This window comes from Rhinolophus ferrumequinum, chromosome 17 (genome assembly GCF_004115265.2).
Source record: "Rhinolophus ferrumequinum isolate MPI-CBG mRhiFer1 chromosome 17, mRhiFer1_v1.p, whole genome shotgun sequence".
NCBI classification, from domain to species: Eukaryota; Metazoa; Chordata; class Mammalia; order Chiroptera; family Rhinolophidae; genus Rhinolophus; species Rhinolophus ferrumequinum.
The window spans coordinates 17156706-17176772 of record NC_046300.1 but is presented as its reverse complement, the minus strand read 5'-3'; positions in this window follow the sequence as shown (position 1 = coordinate 17176772).

Here is a 20067-nt window from a genome sequence, read left to right as displayed (position 1 = left end):
GAGTCTCTTGTACGCAACATTTGTAAGGGTCTTGTTTTTTTATTCCTTTCAGCCACCCTATCTTTTGATTGGAGCATTTAATCCATTTACATTTAAAGCAATTGTTCATAGATATGTAGTTATTGCCATTTTATTCATATTTTTTACCTTTTTTCCCCTTTTCATCTTAATGAAGTCCCTCTAAGATTCCTTGTAATACTGGTTTGGTGGTGGTAAACTCCTTTAACTTTTTCTTGTCTGGGAAGCACTTTATTTGTCTTTACATTCTAAATGATAGCTTTGCTGGGTAGAGTAATCTTGGTTGTAGGTCCTTGCTTTCCATCACTTTGAATATTTCATGCCAATCCCTTCTGGCCTGGAAAGTTTCTGTTGAGAAATCAGCTGATAATCTTATGGGAGCTCCCTTGTAGGTAACTAACTGCTTTTCTCTTGCTGCTTTTGAGAGTCTCTTTATCTTTAACCTTTGGCATTTTAACTATGATGTGTCTTGATGTGGGCCTATTATGGCTCATCTTGTTTGGGATTCTCTGTGCTTCCTAAGTTTATGTATCTATTTCCTTCTCCAGGTTAGGGAAGTTTTCTGTATTTCTTCAAATAGGTTTTCAATTTCTTGCTTTTTCCCTTCTTCTTCTGGTACCCCTATGGTGTGAATGTTGGTACACTTGATATTGTCCCAGAGGCCCCTTGAACTATCCTCATTTTGTTGGATTTTTTTTTCCTGCTATTCTGATTGTGTGTTTTCTGCTACCTTACCTTCTAAATTGCTGATTCAGTCCTCTTCTTCATCTAATCTGTTGATTTCCTGTAATGTATTCTTCATTTAAGTTATTGTATTCTTTATTTATGACTTTTTAAAAATGTTTTCTATTTCCATTTTTATGGAGATAGAAACTTAAATGTCTATCTCTTTGTTGAAATTCTCCCTGAGACCATTGAGCATCCTTATAAACAGTGTTTGGAATTCTGCATTTGGTAGACTGCTTGTCTCCATTTTGTTTAGTTCTTTCTCTGAAGCTTTGTCCTGTTCTTTTATTTGGGACATGTTTCTTTGTCTCCCCATTTTGACTGCCTCCTTTTGTTTGTTTCTGTGTATTATGTGGGGCTGCTATGCCTCCCAGTCTTAACAGAGTGGCCTTATGTGGTAGGTGTCCTATGGGACTCTGGTACAGTCTCTGTGGTCACCAGACCTGGGTGCTCCAGGTGTGTCCCTTGTGTGGGTTGTATGTGCTCTCCTGGTGTAGTTGAAACTTGGTTGTTGTTTGCATGTCAGTGAGAGGGACTGACCCCTGGATTGATTGGTTGTGAGAACAGTACAGTAGAGGAGTTGTGTTGCATGGGCTGGGTTTGCTGTAGTGGGACTCTGATGCCTGCCCAGTCTGCCCTTTGGGTGTGTTGTCCTCAGAGGTGGCTGGGTGATGTTCTGGCTTTGTGTGAAGTTGGTCATTGGGCATTCCAGCACTGGGGCCACCTGGGAGGGGACCTGCTGTAGGCCAAGTTTAGCTGCAGCCTATGCTCTGCTCAGGTCCACCTGGTATAAGCCACAAAGCAGATGGCCACTGTTTACACTGGGTTTGGAGGTGCCTCTAGAGGCCAATCTATGGACCAAGGCCAGCTGTTGCTAGTGCCAGGCTTAGCGGTGCTCAGCCAGAAGTGCAGGACATGCTGAAGCCTGATGCTGCTTGTTTGGGTTTTGTGAACCTTTGGGAAACTTTAGGAAAGTCCGAGTTAAGACAGTTTGTATGGAAAAGCCACTGCGAGCAGCTTGGGTGCTTGAAAGTTGGGTGGGGTGGGCTCTCAGGGAATCACTAGAACAGAGCCAATGGTGTTAGCCAGGTTGATGGAGACTTGGGTACGGCATCAGCCGGTGTCTGCATGCAGGGAGTGGGAGGACTCAACAAAGAAACAATGGCTTCCACAAGCTCCTCCCTCTGGGAGAAATCTGCCCCTTCAGCCATCACCCTGAAGCTATACAATTCAGTTCCTCCCCATAAATCCCTGGTGCCATTTTTGCTGCTGCCCCAGTGCTGGAGCTCAGAACAAGTGAGTCCATCAGTGACCAACTCTGGGCACAGTCCCTTTAAGAGGAGTGCCTGAGACTCCAGCTGCCCTCCATCTCACTCAGCCAGTCTCTGCTGGTTTTCACAACCAGAAATTATGGAGACTTCTTTCCCTGGCACTGGAATCCTGGGCTGGGGAGCCTGTTGTGGGGCTGGAACCCCTTGCTTCTCTGGTGAGGACCTCTGCAGCTGAGATATCCATCCTGATTTTTAATGGTCATTCATGGGTGTGGGATCCGCCTGTTCAGAGTCTCTGCTCCTCCTACAAGTCTTGTGGTGGATTCTTCCGTATGCCTGTAGTTGTAGGGATTCGGTTTAGCTAGACTTCAAGGGATTCTCAGTGATGGTAATTCTGTAATTTAGTTGTAATTGATGTAGTCCTGAGAGGAGATAAGCATAGCATTTACCTACTCTGCCATATTGACCAGAAATCTCATGTCCCCATTTTTAAAATGTGTTGTTTATCTTCTAGTAATTGAGCTTTAAGGGTTTTGTATATACTTGGATGCAAGCTTAGGAGTATCTTTTGAAGTGAAAAAGTCTTTAATTTTAATAAAGTCTAATTTATCTTTTTTTTTTTTTTTTTTAAATGAGAATGCATTTGGTGCCATATCTAACAATACACTGCCTAACTAAAGGTCATAAAGATTTTCTCCTAATTTTTTTGAGCTTCTTGAACCTATAGGTTAATGTTTTAATTAAATTTCAGATGTTTTGGGCCATCATTTTATCAAAAATCTTTTTTCTGCCCATTTTTCTCTCTTTCTCCTCCTCCTTTTTCTAGTTTTATTGAGCCTCTCTTTTTTTCTTTTAGGGACTCTTAGCAGTCATATGCTGGTGTACTTGATGTTGTCCCATAGGTCTTTTGAGACTGTTAATTTTTTTCAATCTTTATTCTGCTTCTTCTTCACACTGAATAATTTCTTTTGATCTCTCTTTAAGTTTACTGATTTTTTTTCTTCTTCTATCTAATGTCTGCTGTTCACATGTCTAGTGAATTTTTTATTGTAATGATTGTACTTTTTACTTCCAGAATTTTTATTTTATTATATTTTGTATTTTCTATCTATTTATTGAGGACGACTTTTTGGTTTATTGTCATATTTCTCTTTAATTCTTTAAACATATTTTCCTTTCATTCTTTGAATATAATTATAATTATTCAAAGAATGCTTGTAATTTTTGTCTGCTAAATCCAACATTTGGGTATACTCACAGATAATTTCCTGTTTGCTTTTTCTTGCATATAGGTCATACTTTTAAACTTCTTTTTCAGGTTTCATAATTTGTTGTTGAAAACTTGAAATTTTAGATAATATATTGTAGCAAATGTGGCTTCTGACTTTTCTCCCTAAGGATTTTTGTTTATTTAGTAAGTTACTTATAAAATCTGACCCCCTTATAATGTGTGGCTGCTCTTGTCTTTTCTCACTTAAAACATATTAAATTTTTGAAATATTTTTGTTTAAAAACAAATATATCTATATTTGTTTGTTGTGGTGGTGGTTTTTATTTTTAATCTGGTTTCCTAGAATTTGCCCTTGTGTCTGAGTAGCTTAGTGGCCACCCCCCAATGATTCTACAGAAGTTGTACTTATATTGAGATCTGACAACTAAGTTCACGAACTCATCCTAGAAAAAGTGCTACATACCTCATTGCTGAATATCACTATAGTCACCTTCAAAGTACTCCCCTTGGGAAGCTATGCACTGATGCCAGTGCCTAGTTCACCCTTCAAAGCAATTTTGGAACTCTTTTTCTGGAGTGGCCATCAGAGCTGTTGTTTTATTACACTTGATGTCCTGATTGTCATCAAAATGTCTTCCTTTCAATATTTTCTTTCTCTTCTGGTAAAGAAAGAAATCACTGGGGGCCAGATCAGGTAAGTAGGGAGGGAGTTTCAATACAGTCATTTGTTTACTGGCTAAAAACTCCATCAGACAGTGCCATGTGAACTGGTGCCTTGTCCTCATGCAAAAGCCATGAATTGTGAAAAATTCAGGTCGTTTTGGTCTAACTTTTTCATGGAATTGTTTCAGCACTTCCAAATAGTAAACTTGGTTAACTGTCCAGTTGGTACAAATTCATAATGAATAATCTCTCTGATATCAAAAACGATTAGCAATGTCATTGCAACAAATTCACGAACTTAATCGTCAAAGCTTGTATGTGGAAAGATTATCAGGTGCCTCTGTAAGTGTCTCATATTTTTGTATTTCTCTATTAAATTTTTGCCTAATCCTGTAGTCCAGTGTTTGCCACACCTCAGACTGTTGTAGTGACTGACCTTCCTTGTTGCTCACTGAGCATTTCTAGTTATCTTTGAGTACCAAATTTTCACCTTTAGCTCTAAATCTAGTCATTCCTCTCAGGTAGTAAAGATGTTGGTAATATACAGCCTGCTCCACCTGTTAGTACTGTTGTGCTAACCCATCTAAGAGGGTAATAGATTGATGGGATCAGCTCCAGGTAAATATGCTGCAGATCTTCATTGTTCTTATCCAAACTCAGTATTTTTTTTTTTTAAGATTTTATTGGGGAAGGGGAACAGGACTTTATTGGGGAACAGTGTGTACTTCCAGGACTTTTTTTTTTTCCTTTTTTTTTTTCCCCAAGTCAAGTTGTTGTCCTGTCAGTCTTAGTTGGGGAGGGCGCAGCTCAGCTGCAGGTCCAGTTGCCATTGCTAGTTGCAGGGGGCGCAGCCCACCATCCCTTGCGGGAGTCGAATCGGCAACCTTGTGGTTGAGAGGACGCGCTCCAACCAACTGAGCCATTCGGGAGGCAGCTCAGCTCAAGGTGCCGTGTTCAATCTTAGTTGCAGGGAGCGGAGCCCACCATCCCTTGCAGGACTTGAGGAATTGAACTGGCAACCTTGTGGTTGAGAGCCCACTGGCCCATGGGGAAATCGAACTGGCAGCCTTCGGAGTTAGGAGCATGGAGCTCCAACCGCCTGAGCCACTGGGCCAGCCCTAAAGTCAGTATTTTTTAATGAATAAATCTGCTCAGTTTGTTGTATGACTTTGGTTGATTTCCAGGTCCTGAAAAAGCTGTTTTGGTAATATTGTCCAGTATTTTAGTTGCTTTCAGGGAGAGGATTTGGTAACTTCTTCCTTCTGTCATGTCAGAGGTTCTTTCTTGCCTTAATTGTTTTTGTATCCCTAGAAAGTATTTTGTTACATAAACAGTTCTTAATATATAATTGACCTCTTATCTTTAAAGTGTGATTTGCCTTAAAGATAAATTTCAGGCATCCTTCTTATGTTGAGAGTTTGCCTTCAGAGAAAAAAAATAGCAGTTGAATCTCTCTTAACCAGCCTCTACTAGTCCAATTCACTACATTAACTGATGAAATTGCATAATTTAATTAAATATTATGTAAACCAATGAACACTGAGTATGAAAAGAGAACTGTTTGCATGAAAACAAAATTACATGCTTTGAAAGGACTCAATAAGTGAAAGTTGCTAAAAAAATTACTGTTGAATTAGGTGTGGGTGAGACAACTAAATGATTGCAGAGAAACAGAAAAATACAGAAGCATTTTGCACTCAGATTACCTCATAAGTGTCCTTAAATTTTCACTTTGCTCTACAATTTTAGATGATGAGTTGTAGATGATGAGTTAAGAATGTGGCTTTTGAAGAAAGATGATGGAGAAATTATATCAATGTTTTAATATTTAAAGAAAACATCTTGGTTTTCTTTAAAGAGTCAGCAGCAAAAGCATGTTTATATTTTGTTACAATAAGCTAATGTGGCTGTTATGTATCACCTTTTAAAATGATTCTCTGCTTTAGTTAAGTTTTTGTTTAACCAAATCATCCTCAGTCCCAGTTAGAAAAGTAGTTTTTCTACTGTTCCATTGCTCTGGGGAGGTATTAGGCTTGTTGCTGAGTGCTTGCATGGGATGCTTCCCCCAGACTCTGCCATTGGCCTCTTGAGTTAGCTCAAAGCTCACTTTTCCTTCTCGTACTCCACAGTGGAGGGAAAGTACAGATTTGACTGGGGACCATGGGTAGTCTGGAGCCATTGTGCCATGTCAGAGAATCTTCAGAGAGATGAGCAAAGAGCTTCAAGCTCTTTCACCTGTTTGGCAACTCTTGGTGCTTCCACGTTGGTGAGGCTGCGAGGGGAGTGTGAAGCTTCTCCTGGTCCCAGGCTGGGAAAGCCCAGGAGGGAGCACTTTATACCCTGTTTCCCCCAAAATAAGACCTCGCCGGACAATCAGCTCTACTGCACCTTTTGGAGCAAAAATTAACATAAGACCTGGTATTATATTATATTATATTAACCCTGTCTTATAGTAAAATAAGACCAGGTCTTATATTCATTTTGGCTCCAAAAGATGCATTAAAGCTGATATTCCAGTTAGGTCTTATTTTCAGGGAAACACGGTACCTTAGGGAGAAATTGTATCATTTCCTTGACTCTGTCTTCCAGGGTCAAGTTTAGATGATGATGATGATTGAAGACTAAAAGATGGGCCAACAAGGACCTACATCCAGGGCACCTGCTCGTTGAGTGATATGATGACATAGAGTCTAGCTCAACTCCCTAAGGCCATGTTTTGACACAGGAGATCAAAACTGAAAACCAGTGGCAATGATGCTGCCCATTCACTCAGACGCTTTTCTCATCCTCTTTCCCTGAAGTACCTGCAATGCCCCGCAAGTGGCGGGTTAATGAATCATGTTTTTGGATTCCATATCAAGTATTTCCCACTATCAAGGAGACAGATGTGAATATCCTGGCCCTCACTTTATGCATCAGAATTCATTCATCCCGAATCCCACTTTGTCAACCAATCTGAAAACACATTCCTACTGAAAAGTTAGGGAAGATGGTCCTGACGTCTTTGTTTTTGAGTACAGAGATCTTTTGAAGACAGAAAGAGGTAACATGAACATGGGGTTTTAGGCACTGATGTTAATGGATGAGGGAGAACATTTTAGGCTGGCAAGACTTTTAGTGCTGCTCCAACCATATTACAGAGGAAGCTGCTCAGATTGTTTAGACTCTAGACCAGGGGTGTCCAAACTTTTTTCAATGTTTTTCACCAAGGGCCATATTCAATAAAATACACAAACAGCCGGGCCACTCACTCGAGGTGAAGTACGTATTGCCTCACCTGGTTTATTTAAGTAAACTAAATATATTTTTGGAATTTGCTGCGGGCCAATAAAAAATGGATCGCGGGCCGCAGTTGGCCCGAGGGCCGCAGTTTGGACACCCCTGATATAGACTAAGGCAGAGCTAGTGGCAGTGGCCACCCTGAAAAGAATTAGGCTCAGAAGAAAGCATGTAATATTGTAATAATTTTGAAAATATGGTTATCTTGATAATGGGTTCACAGATCACAGGAAACTTAATGTTTTGTCAAAAGAATTGTGCTCATGAAATCTATATATGCACATCCATGAAAAAAAACAAGCATGGCAAAGGCAGGATTTTAGAATTCCTTGCCTTATATAAGTCTCATCTGTAGCCAAAATAAGCTTGGTGCTTTTTATTTGCTTGTTGAGTCTGAATGTAGGTCTTGATTTTCAGACTTTTGTCCACAGTGAGTGAACCAATGAAGCTTTGAATGAAAAAGTGACCTTAGGAAGACAATGTGGCCACTCTCCCTCCAGAAGCACTTGACTCAGGAGAAAAATCATAATAAAGGTGCTGAGATCCTGGAAGGCTCATGGCTTTTTGGATGGGTGGAAGTTCAGCATGAAACTTGTTAGAAAGCTGTGGACTAAGAGGCTATGAGTTTTCTGCTGAGCATCAGAGCAGGCCTTTCTGCATCTTGGAAGAGGAAGAGAAATAAACTTGACTCTCCTGCTACTCTATTTCACCTACAGCTCTCTCAATCCTTCCTTTGCAGGATTTTTGCACCCCTCCCTAATGAGGAAGTTGAGAAAAAAGCCAGTAGAAGAAAAGGAGGTGAGTGGGATTCTTTGGAATAAGTTTCTGTCCCTCCCTCTCTGAAAATGAAAGCGCTCCCTCAAAGAAGACAATGCCATTTCTTCTCCTCTTGTCCCACCTTGGCTGAAAACAGTACCGCATGGCTTCATCTGTGTTTCCTTTCTGGCTTGCTGTTGATAGAAGAAGGTATTTCTAGTCTCTCTCTGTGTCGCTCTCGCTCTCTCTTGCTCTTTCTTGCTCTCTCTCTCTTTCTCTGTCCCCCTCTTGCTTTTTCTGTCTCCAGCTTCTAGCTCTCATGTGGTCCTGCTGAGAGAACATAACACTGCCTTATTTGTGACTCTGTAGTCATTTCCATGGCAACCAACCCATGGCCCAGGTATCAGCCTGTGGCTTCCCTGTAGGACTGTGCAAGAGAAAAGGCCTTTATTAAAGCTGAGTGTCAGCAGGTTTCCTCCTGCAGCTCTTGCCCAGAGAGGAACTTCTACAGGAGTCAAAGGAGGGACACATGAATCAAATCAGGGTTCCCAGATTTCTCAAAATTTCCCCAGCCCTCTGTACACACATGGGCATACACACACACACACACACACACACACACCACTTCTATTTCTGGACCTTCAGCCACAGAGCATTTTTCCCTTTGAAGGGAATCAGCTTTGATACGGTAGCCTGGAACAAAAGCTTGTGTTTGAAATAAGAGGTGGGCCCAGCACTTGAAGCCTCCTGTGTATAGGATGGGGGTGGGGGAGAGAGTGGGGACAACAGCAAGAACAGGGGTGGATAAAAGCTTATGAGGGTGGCGATGTGGGAATAAGGAAGAAATTTAAAGCCCCTAAATCAATGATGAATAAGAGTCATAGGGGAAAACGAGGGTTTTAACTGGGCAGTTCTTAAAATAGAAGCTCATAAACTGTTCATTACGGCACAATGTGACTTATACACAATAAAATGATACGAAATGGCAAGGGAGCCTGCTATCTGTGTGTACTATCTCTCCTTTCTTTTTTCTGTTCTTTTCTGCTTTTTGTTCTATTTCACTTTTGTCTGGGTTAAGAGAGTACCATTTGGGGAAGATGCTAGAAAAATCTAAGTCAAATTCCTAAGGCCCCTCTTCCAACCTGAGCCCTCCCTTCCACCAGAGCTCTTGATCCAGATAAAAGAGATGACAAGAGAAGGGGTCTCTTGCCCAACACTCTTGAGAAATGTCTGCTCGTTGAAAATGAATGGAACTTGCTGCAGTCTGAAGCCAAGAGGGTATTCTGGGTTTGTACTATGACCAGGATGAGTTAATCTTTATTAAGCAGATGTATAGAGGACCAGCTCCTCTCCATAACATCTCCACGGCCATCCGCTCCCCATTTCTTTTATTGATCTGCCTGTCTAAATGAGTACTTCTAAACTCAGTGGGAGTTTTCCAATTAGATAAAAGGCAATTCATGTCGCCTGCTGCCTCCACGCTGCACTAACAGTCCCAAACCAAGAGAGCATATTCAAGACTTCTTGGCAGAACAACCTGCTTTAATCAAGGCAGACCCCTCCTGAGTACCCTTGTCTGCAGGACATTTCTCTTAATATGCAGAGGCTTTCTTTATTGGAGGTGGAGAAAAATGGGCTGCCTCTCTGAGTGGGGTTTCAAGGTGAGCTGTGTAGTTAATGGAGAAGATGCATCGCCCACTTTCTGGGCTGATGTTTTAGCAAAAGCTGTTTGGCAATTATTTTGGGTCAAGCAATGACTTGAAGATTTCCAGGTCTCTGAGACTCCTGCTGAGAGCTCTGGCCTCAGATCTTCACAGCCTCCTGGGGGGATGGGTCTTCCTGTCCCCGATGAGTCAGAGTTTGGGTAGCAAAGTGTTCTGTGGGCTCTACTCACTGTTAGGAGGCTGAGGAGAGGACGGAGAGGGTGGTGCCACAGAGGTGAGCCCTTCTGTTCCAGGATGTGCATCACTGTCCATTGATCCATACAGGTGGACCAAAGCCTGGACATCAGAAGTGGCCTCCCATAGCCCACTGTAGCTGGTTCTACCCATTGCCTGAAGTTCAGGGTCCTTTTTGCAAGGCAGCCTCATTTCTCCTGCCTCTTAACCTTCTCTAATCTGGCCTGGCTCATCTTCCACATAGTCAGGTGACTGCATTTTGTGACTTTGACCATACTTTTTTTCTTACCTTGAAAAGCTGCCCTCACCCGAGACAGGGAAGCCTTTCTCAGCTACCATCTTTCTCCTTCCTCCAGATTCCTTTCATATTGTTGGTATCGTCTTGTTTATTGCTTAGTCACTGGTTAGAGTGACTCTCCTTTATTGAGTGCTCACCATGGGACAGGCTGGGTGGTTTACATGCAATTGACAAAGTCAGACCTCACAGTGTCACTCTGAGGTAGGTGCTTTTACCACCCTTATTTTACGGATGAGGAAACTGAGGCGAAGCACGTTGCTCAAGGATACATATATATTTGGATCTACAGCTGTGGGATTTCAAAATTCTTAGGTTTTAGCAGGTACCGTCAAGGATGAATAATAATTACAGTGGTAATGAAAACAAGTTACTTGCTTTTGAAGCCACTTGGCACAATCATGTTTGCATGACATTAAGGCTTAGCAATAATGCTCTTTGACTCTGAGACTTTCCCAGGCAAAATGTCTTGGGCCCCCAGTCCCTTCATCTCTAAAACACCACAACTTTTATTGGAGACCACTAAAGCTTTCCTGTAGCGAACGTGGATGCAGATCTCTGTGACAGCCTGGGGGCCCCATTCGGGGGGACCATTGAAGGTCTATTCGGACTATGATTGGCAAAGAATTTGCTCCCTATAAGTGTTGTAGCTTCTAAAGGGGAAGCTTGGATCATTTGACTTTCTTATAGCTTCCTCTTTCTCAAAGAACTTGGGCCACATTGCTCTGGGATGGGGTCAGAGGACATGTACAAATATTGTCCTCAAAAATGGTCAGCTCTGCCGATCTTACACCAGTGTTTCAGGAAAGATCCCCGATCCCTGAATTCAGGTCTCTCCTTCTCTAGACTAGTCCCCTCTCCTATTTATATTTCTCCCAAAGACAGGAAACATCTCTGTTCTTTCTCTTTTTATAAGAGTCTCCATTCTGGAGTTCTGAAGTTCACACACCCGTCCCCAGAATTGCCCTTTATTGTTCTCCCTGGGAAGGCAGATAGGTTTTATGCACATAAAGGTTTTGGCAGCGATGTAGTGCAGGCAGGTCCGACCTATCAAGTCTGGTGAGATGATCAGGTGCCTTCCTCCGTACCCTCACCTCAAGTGTGTTATCTCAGCTGGCTTAACAGTTTGAAGGTGGGGGAGGTAGCCCAGCTTTTCAGTAGCCACTGCTGTCCTGAGCATTGGGCTACACACAGAGATGTCTAATAACCACGCTCCACATGGGTGCATTGTGAACCCAGAGCAAAGCTGAAGGCTGAGATATGGAATGTGGTAGGAGGTCACTGATAGTGAAAGGATGACTTTGCCAACCAGCCTCCGACCCTTCCCTCCAATCCTGCTTCTGGCTCAGCATTTGTGTAATCTGACCCACAGAGGGTGGGCCGTCTCAGTAATTCTTCTTCCTCCCATTTCTTCCCCGTCTCCCACTCACAGAAAAACCTCAGAGGAGAGGCACAGCTTGGTTTACCCTTTCCTGTGTGGCTTGGGCAGACAAAGCTAGGTCCTTCTCTGATCCATGATAGTCACACTGTCAGGTGAGGAAGTAGCCACCTTTCGAATACTGAATTTCTGGGTCTTGACTTTCTAGCGGTGGCATCTTCTCTTCTATCAGACATTGTCACAGCATCATTTCAGCTGCACCTTGGGAGTCAGAGCCAGAGAATGATGGAGCTGTGTTGTTCGAAGCCTTAGGTGCCTGCTGCTTGGAGTCTCCATGAAGCCACTGCAGAAGGCTCTGGAAAGAGGCACTTGACCTTTCTTTGTATCAGAAAAGAGAAGAGCCAGGGACTAGCATTGGAATTAGTGCCCATTCTAGCTGAAGGGGTTCACCTTTGCTCCTGGGAAGAAGGGGAAGCGTTTGAAGATTCAAGAAAGCTTCTGTTCATTATCAGACCCCAGCAGGACTTTATGATAATTTTTATAACTTCTTCATTCACAACTCTGGGTGCTTTGAAGGTTAATAACTTGTGTTTATCAAAACTTCCCTTCAAGGAACTCAGAGATCTTTGTAGATATTATCTAATTCAGCAGCACCACAGGACAAGGAAACAGGAAACAGAGAGAGGATGCACAGACAAGATTATTCCAATTTAAGAGAGCTGATAATATTAATAGCTCCAACAGGGAGTTTAAGTGAGTTTTAGAAAATCCTAAAACAAGTCGTGAGCAATCCAGGAAGAGGTCTCTTCATGCCCCAGCACTGGCAGCCTCAGACCACCACCTGGCTCTACTTCTGCGAGCTGGACTTCTCTGCCTCGTTTCCTCATCTGTAAAATGGGACAATAAGTCCTACTTCTTGATGTTGTTGTGGTGATTCGCGAGGTAACAGAGTAAAGGTAAGCAGCACAGTGTCTGGCACATCATTAGTGCTCACTTAATGTTACTTCCCCCTCTCACTTTCTGCAGGGAGCCACAGGATATCTTCCTGGTGGACTAGAGGCATGAACTGATGTCTTCTACACTTCTGAGCATGAGGAAGAGGAGTAGGGATCCAGGGGGCTGTGTGGGGATGAGGGACCAGTGGGCATTTCTCTTTTTTGGAAACTCTGATAGCCAAAGGGTACAGCCTAGTTTTGTGAGAACACTGACTCTCCCTTCCCAAACCCTGGAATAAAAGGAGCACATATCCCTGAGTGAAAGTAAAATGGAGATCGGAAGCAATTTTATAGTTAATCAGGGGTGAAAAAAGTGCCTCCGCTGAATTGTCTTTTGGGGGTTGAGTCATTTGTGGAGGTTTACATTTCTCAGCTAATTACACCAATCTCCCATTTTGCTCTATCTGGAAGAGGAAGCTTCAATAGAAGGAACTTAGCCGGTTTCTGGTTTGGAACATTCCAGAATGGCATGAGATTTCCAATTTTAAAGCAGAACATGGCTTGAGAGATTTTTCCAAGAAAAGGAAGGACTCATACAACCAAAAATGCTTTACTGGTATCCTGGTGACTGACCAGTGTGGGGTGTCAGGGTATGGCTACCCCCACTCAGGCTTGCCCACTGAACAAGACTTGGGTAAGTAAGAAAGAGAAGGACCCGTCTCTCGGTTTCTCTGACAGTTCCCTACTACCGTGTTTCCCCCAAAATAAGACCTAACCAGAAAATAAGCCCTAGCATGATTTTTCAGGATGACATCCTCTGAACGTAAGCCCTAATGCGTCTCTTGGAGCAAACCTTAAGATAAGACCCGGTCTTATTTTCGGGAAAACATGGTACTTTTAGACCCCATCAAGGCAAAGGAATCTATGGGATTACTGTGAGGGGCAGAAACTTTTGACTTGAGCCTCAAGTCTGAGGTCCTTTTGATTCCCCTTTACCTGGGCTCTTCTATCTTTGGCACACTCTAGCTCTGGAGGTGTTGACTAGACATCTTGCCATCAGTGACACTGCTTGGATTCACCTCCTCTCATCCCGCATCTTAGAGCAAGTGCATTTTGGACTTACGTGATTTGCATATGTCAGCTAGTGATAAAATAAAGGCAGACGATGCCGAGGCAAAAGACATGGAGCATCACTGAGTGGTTCTGGTGATAAAGAAATGGTGACTAGGAAGTGGCTGTCATGGTGCTTAATCTCAAGGCCAACTGGTTACTTAAAAAGGGTGCAGAATAACTCCCTCAATTCCAATGGGAGCCACCCTCAGAAACAAGACCGTCTCACTGACACCACATTCTAGACATGGTGGAGACACAAAGGAAGGTCAGCCTGATTTTGTTTACTGATAACTAAGCCCTTCCTCTGTCTATAGACTGGAATTAATATTCAAAGTTTAGAAGAGGAAGCAAATACACTTTTTGAAATTGTCTCTGTTTTCTCGCCTCATGTTGAAGCCACACAGATTGCTCTCTACTCTCTTGAGACAAATTTCTTCCCTGAGTATTACCGGGGGAGTCATGAGGGCTACCTTCCCTGGCTCTGAGCTGAGGCCTCACAGCCAAGTTGAAAGCTTTCTTGGCACCCTTACTTCTGAATGTCTCAACTCCAGTAGTTTTAAATCCCAGCCATAAATGTTTTAAAAGTGCACTTTTTTTTTTCCCTGCTCTGGATGTATACACTCAGTGATTTAACGACCCATCCCATGACCTAATATTGCCATTGCTGTTAAATATATAATTCTCCATTTGCAGATGGGCTTGTTTTTCACTGTTCTCTTAGGCTTTAATTGGAGAAATGTTTCATGGAATAGCATAAAACACAGGTGTTCAGGACCCATGCAGCAATTAGGAGGGAAATCCAAGCTACCATCCAACAAAGAGGGGAGGGAGTTGAGAGGAGGCTGCGTAAACAGCAGATCTTGACTCCTACCGTGTTTCCCCGAAAGTAAGACCTAGCTGGACAATCAGCTCTAATGCGTCTTTTGGAACCAAAATTAATATAAGATCCAGTCTTATTTTGCTATAAGACCGGGTCTTTAATATAATGTAATATATAATATAATGCAATATAATATAATATAATATAATGTAAAATACCAATACTTATTAATTTTTGCTCCAAAAGACGCATTAAAGCTGATTGTCCGGCTAGGTCTTATTTTCGGAGAAACATGGTAGTTTACTGGGCACTAAGTTAGACCAAATTTAGTAGAGTGAATGCAGAACCTATGAAATGTGAGGAGAAAAGGCACATGTAGCTCGAGACCAGTTCTGAGAGGACACTGGCAGGATTCTGGCCAGCGAGTTTGGCCAAGGTTAGTTGTCATGTCTCAGGTCCAGTCTGACGGGCTACGGAGAACTGCCTACATCATAGTCTGTCTGCAAGTGCTTTGCTAAGCCCTGCAATGCAGGGAAATGTGTGGTCTCCTAGTAAGTTGGGTTCTCCCTGGTTGAGAGGCTACTGAATTGTCCTGAGGGAGAGATTTCTAAGGCCAGGCACGTAAGGAAGGATTCCTCCCTTCCTCACTAGTTCTTGATGGCTTCCCAAGGAACTGGGCACTTTTTTTCCTGAGAAGTTACAGTGCATTCATCCATTCACATATTTATCAAACACTTTTTGAAAACCAGGGCCTGGACAGAGGCAATGAACAGACACAGCCCTGCTCCAAAGATTTGGTGCCCCATGAAGGAGACAGGTACATCTACAGGTGTTCCCCATTTGAGGTGGTAATTGCTGGGTTGGATGTTTGCACACTCGAATTTAACTCAGACTGTGTGTGTGTGTGTGTGTGTGTGTGTGTATGTGTGTGTGTGTGTGTGTGTGCTCGCTCTCTAGGGAAGGTTTCCACAGAGAGATAATGCATCTCAAAGGGCAAGATGGAGTTAAAAGGCAGATGGGAGGCTGGAGGTGGTGACGGATGAAGTCAAAGCTGACAGGTATGGAAGAACATGCATGTGTTATTCAGGTGAGCAGAGCCTTGAGGCTTCAGAGATACACTATGCATTTCTGGGGGTGAAGAAGGGAGCAGCTGGAAGCCTGTAACACCTCACTGTTCTCAGGAGTAACAGGATATGGAGAGGCTTTTCATGGTCTGCTGAAAGGAGAGAGTTGAGTCCGCAATAGAGTTGCCAGATCTAGCAAATAAAAATATAGGATGCCCAGTTAAATTTGAATTTCAGATGAACGACAGTTTTTTCTTGGTATAGGTATTTCTTATACAATATTCTAGATACACAAAAAATGATCCATTGTTTATCTAAAATTCAAATTTAACTGGGTACCCCATATTTTATCAGGTGATCTAGTCTACAGGCATCTCAGGACTAAAGAGTTTGAGGAGGCCTGGAAAGTTTGGAGGGCCCATTGGGGGACCACTTGGCAATATGATGCTCAGAGGTTTTCTGGGTTCTTACGTCCAATCCTGAAGAAAATCTTGCAATTTTTATCATTCTAGCACAAATGAAACCATGGTATGTTACATAATTGATATGGCTAATTCATTCATGCATTCACTTTTAAATCAGTCCAGACATATTTAATATGCTCCAGGCTCTGTGCCAGGTACAGGGCATACAACGTGAGCAAACACTGACTCTGGCTGATTCTTGAGGTGTTTTCACATACTTTTGACAATTCGGTGACATTTCTGGCAGTTGCTATATTTTCCCTTCCTGAACCAAGGAAGGCATTTGATTCCTCTGTCCTTATCCTCCCCCACCCTTTTTGACCACAAAATACCCTTTCTTCCCCTGATCTCTCATTCCTCACTCCCTAGGGGTTTCTTCCAAGAGCCCCCTTTCTGAATCCCCCCACTCCAAATTCTCTCCCAGCTCTTATAGGGAACCTGATCTGATGAGAGAATTCCTTTTAGTTCTTGCAGTGTTGGGATGTTTGTCTTCTGTGCCTGGGCGAGCCATTCTTCTGGAAGTGTCTGGGCTTTTCAGACTGTATATTTTCTGGTGGCATGATGAGTCAGGATGGATTTGAGATGCCACCAGCCTCCCAACACCCTGTCATTAGCAATGCAAAGCTTGTTGTGGGTCCAGGTGGGAGGGCGGACTGATTTTGGGGGGAAGGCGAGTCATTATTTTCACCTCAGTGCATTCTAATCATATTTCCCCTGTCAAACCGAGCAGTACTTTCCATCTTACTGCAGTCTCTGCTTTCCTTCTGCTCGGATCAGAAACAAGTCAGCATGATCAAGCCTGGCAGTAGATCATTTAGAGATTTTCATCTCTATTAGCAGCCAAGGGCTGGCAGTATCTTTTGTATTTGTGTGTGAATACATGTGTGCATTTTGCTTTTAAATAGTAGATAGCACTGCCTCCCGTTTTGAAATGCTGTATATTTTGCACTTTAATTTTCAATAATTATCGAAATCATGGAGAAGGACGAATCAGCATAGAACAAAATTCTACCTGTGAAGTCTATCCAGCGTAGTGATTCAGGTTATCTGTCCAGGCTTTTATACTTTTCTTTTAAATTGGAGTATTACATTCATATACTAAAGTACCCAGACATTAAGGATACAGCTGCAGGTATTTTTACATATGTGGATGCCCATGTAGCCACTACACAGATGAAGATAGGGAACATTTTTGACACCCTAGAAAGTTCTCTTGTGCCCCTTCCCAGTCATTCCTTGCCCCTGCCTTAAGTAACCACTGTTCTAATTTCTGTTACCATAGATTAGTTTTCCTGTTCTTGAACTTCATGTAAATGGAATCATACAATCTGTAGTCTTTTGTATCTGGCTTCTTTCATCTACCTTTTTGTCAGTAAAATTCATCCATGTAGTTGTATGTTGTGGTAGTTCTTTTAAAATTTCTGTGCGATAGTCCATGTATGAATGTACCACAATTTATTTAACGATTCTACTCTTATTGGATTGATTCCAACTTTTGGCCACCTTATATTATCAAAGCGATTTTAGTGTCTATAAAGTGATTTAATACCCCTGCCCCACAGGAAGCCTGCACAATAGACAGGATGGGGATTTGTATCTTTATCTTTGTTTCGTATATGAGAAACCTTCATGGAGCACCTCAGGGACTCATCCAACCACGTCACACAACCACGTACGGACAGAGCCAGGACTAGAATTTGGGTCTCTTGACTGCTGGTCCAGTCATGTCCCCAGATTTCTGCCAGCATTGCTTGTGAAATTCTTGACACCAAGAGCCCAAATTTGGGGACCTCTCCACTTCTTGGGTTGATGATTAAAACTGCCTTCCTGATTGCTGAGACCCTCCTAATGCACCTTATTTAGCTGGAACCTGTTTCATGTTTGAACAAGTGCAGTTTCCTCAATAGCCCTTCAGCATAGAGAGATGTACTTGACATTCAGGTAGCAACAACAATTAAGTCTCTTTCAAAAGGAAGCAGCTGACACCCCCACTTGACAGTGCCTGGTGACTAAGCAGTTATAGCAAAAACTCAACACCTGTTGGGCATGGGCCGGGAGCAAGACTATGCAGTGTGGATGTCACTTGTAAGGCCACCTGGGCTTAGATAGTGTCATTGCAATTGTCCCTGCTCAGGGAGATTTGGCACAATGGACAGGATGCAGTCCTCACCCTCCTTCCAGCTCTCAGGAGCAGGTCCTGGTTGTGGGAAACGTGTCAGTATTTAGGGAGACGGATGAAAAGGCAGTCTCAGAACAGACGGTGCCCTGAGCATTGCTTCTGCTGATTTCTGAGCTGAGTGCCCAGAGAAGGAGCCATCTTCATTCTGTCACTCTGCCACATGCCTCACAAATCATTGCAGTGCTCAGGCTGGATTTCTGCAGGATTCAAAAAGCCCTAATGATAATGGACTCTGCTGGTTGTGGTTGCTGCCTCTGCTTTTCTCTTTTCCTCATTATTCCTCCTTTCTTCCACCATCTCTATTGTTTTCCTGCTTGTTTTTCCTTTTTCATATTATTCTTGACTTTTTCCTTTCTGCTTTTTTTTTTTTTTTTAAGCAAGGAAGTGCCTCTTGAAAGGAGTAATAGAGTTTACAGTGTGTTTCTGGCACAAAGAAAGCCTCTGGTCTTCACAGTCTCCATGCATGTTATTAATATTAATAGATCTTCTCATTACGTGTTTACAGAGGAGCAGATGGAAGCTCAAAGTTTAAGTAGAATGACTGATGAACTCATCCTGGTTTTCCTAGGACTTTTCCTGGGAACCCCTTTAGTCCTGGGCAAACAGGGACAGTTGATCACCTGAAGGTAAAATGACTTGCCTAAGGCACAAACCAGAAAGTTCCAAGGCTGAGATTTGAAATCCAGTCTCTCTGGTTCCCAGAGTGGTGGTTTTCTGGCTCTCTGATGTTGCCTTTTCCTAGGTATTAGTTTGAAATGATTCATTAATAGAAGGTACTGTGAGGGATAGGCTTGGCAGCCTAAGACATGCATTCCAGAGCTGCCTCTGAGAGGGGCTTAGCTGATGCAGAGAGGAAAGGGCACCACCTCGAGGTAAGCTTAATTTACAGACCACCTCAGCTGTGCCCCTCCCCTCAGCCTGCCTGCATGGTCCAGCTGATTTAGGCTGAGAAGAAGACAAATGTCTATTTATTTATGTGCCACCAATGAAAAGGGAGTACTTTCCGATCGAAGTACTTTCTGATTGCTGTTCTTCCTCATCTCCCAATCTTGACTCAATTTGGGAGTTACCAAGGTTTGAGAAAGTGGTATGGCTAGTGATGGAGGTGACATAGTGACCCTTTGGACTATGGCTGGCAAGTCCTTATTTTTCACCAGCTTTTGAGGGAAGTTATACGGGTTAATATGGGTCTCGTAGTCTTTTTCTGCACAAGTTCGCTGTGCAAAACCCCCACCCCTGACAGGGGCTCAATCTTCTTCAAGTGTGCCCCCAACCATCTGCTTCACTGGTGTTCCCATCTTTCTCCCCAACGCTAATGCACCTCTACGGAGAACTTCGTTTTCTTTGTTCTAGCTTATTTATATTACTTAACCAAGCAGGATTTGACTAATCACCTCTATTCAATTTTACTGTTTGCTACAACACTATGTGGCTCATTTTCTATTTGAAGCCAAAGCTTGCTGATTCCCCAATCCTTGGACTTTATTCAGCGTGGCCCCAGGGATGCACAGTTCTCTGTAAAATGGAATCCTGCCCCCTTCCCCCTTCCTCAAGGCTGACATCTGCTTTTCTTTTCTGCCACCCCACCATGATTAGGTCATTCAAATGGAAACACCTTGTAGACACATTAAGGCACAGAGTGAAACAGGATCGAGCCAGAGCTTAAATTCATGGACGAGCAAATCAAGAGGAGTGTCTCATGGAAGTGGTAACATTTCCAAGGAGGGTAAAATTATGTGGAAGGAAGGGGAAGGTCAGGAAAGAATTAATGAATTGTCATGTATAGCCAGGCGTCATACTTGTGTCAACTTATTTAATCCTCCTAACAAACCTTATGAAGTGCTAGATAAAAACATGAGTGGGCACATGACTTGTCCCATGATTCACACAGGTATTAAGTGGCAGAGTCAGTATCTTAACCAAGTCTGACTCCAAAGCCCACACTGTTCCTAGAATATGACAGGGAGGAAAATGGGG